This window comes from Schistocerca americana, chromosome 3, assembly GCF_021461395.2.
Source record: "Schistocerca americana isolate TAMUIC-IGC-003095 chromosome 3, iqSchAmer2.1, whole genome shotgun sequence".
Taxonomy (NCBI): domain Eukaryota; kingdom Metazoa; phylum Arthropoda; class Insecta; order Orthoptera; family Acrididae; genus Schistocerca; species Schistocerca americana.
This window is the reverse complement of record NC_060121.1, coordinates 950,040,422-950,041,222: the sequence shown is the minus strand read 5'-3', so window position 1 is coordinate 950,041,222 and position 801 is coordinate 950,040,422.

The following is an 801-nucleotide window of genomic DNA, read 5'->3' as shown; positions in this document are numbered from 1 at the left end:
ATTCTTAAACTCAATCTCCAGTTCCGCTGTGGGTATTACAGCTGCCACTTTATAATCGATTTCCGGAACACTACTCAAATTGTTCTCACTGACAGTGAATGTACTTCCTACTGCCGTGTCTACAGCTGATCTACTACTTGTGGGCGCACTCCTTTCTCCTAACACTGGCACACTCTCCCGCCGTTGATTATTCCATACGGAATTTTCATAACGACGACACCTGGGTTTTCTCTTGTTATTGGGCCGCCAAAATTTCTCCACGCCCGGTCGGCCCCTCACCGGCGCGGCTAATGGTTTCCCTGTCTCGTCCCAGCAGATACGCTCCCCGGATACTGCTGAGGCGGCTGGTCACACCCTCTGGCGTTATTACTATTCTGCGCAGCCCGTATCACGCTAGTATGATACTGGTTTCCGTCATTCCGGTTATTATTTGCATTGTACCGATTGTTATTACGGTCCGAACCATTATTGTTATAGCTGCCATGGTTGCGGTATGCATTATTCCCATGGTTATCGTTGGTGTGGTTGCTGTGGTACCCGTTGTTGTTACCACGGCCTCTACCACTGTCGCGATTATTGCGCCAATTGTCCTCGTCCTCCACTCTTTCCAGGAAATCATTGATTGTCTTGTAACTGCTTCCTATGTAGCGTTTTGTATCATCTGGAAGCTTCTTGTAGAGTTCCCAGACTATTTCGGATTCCGTGCGGCGATCACGCAAATATTCCAACTTGCGGATCCAGCCCTCACAAAACTCCTTCATCGAGCCGCGCGAATTCGCATCGAAAGGCCTCGATACGACA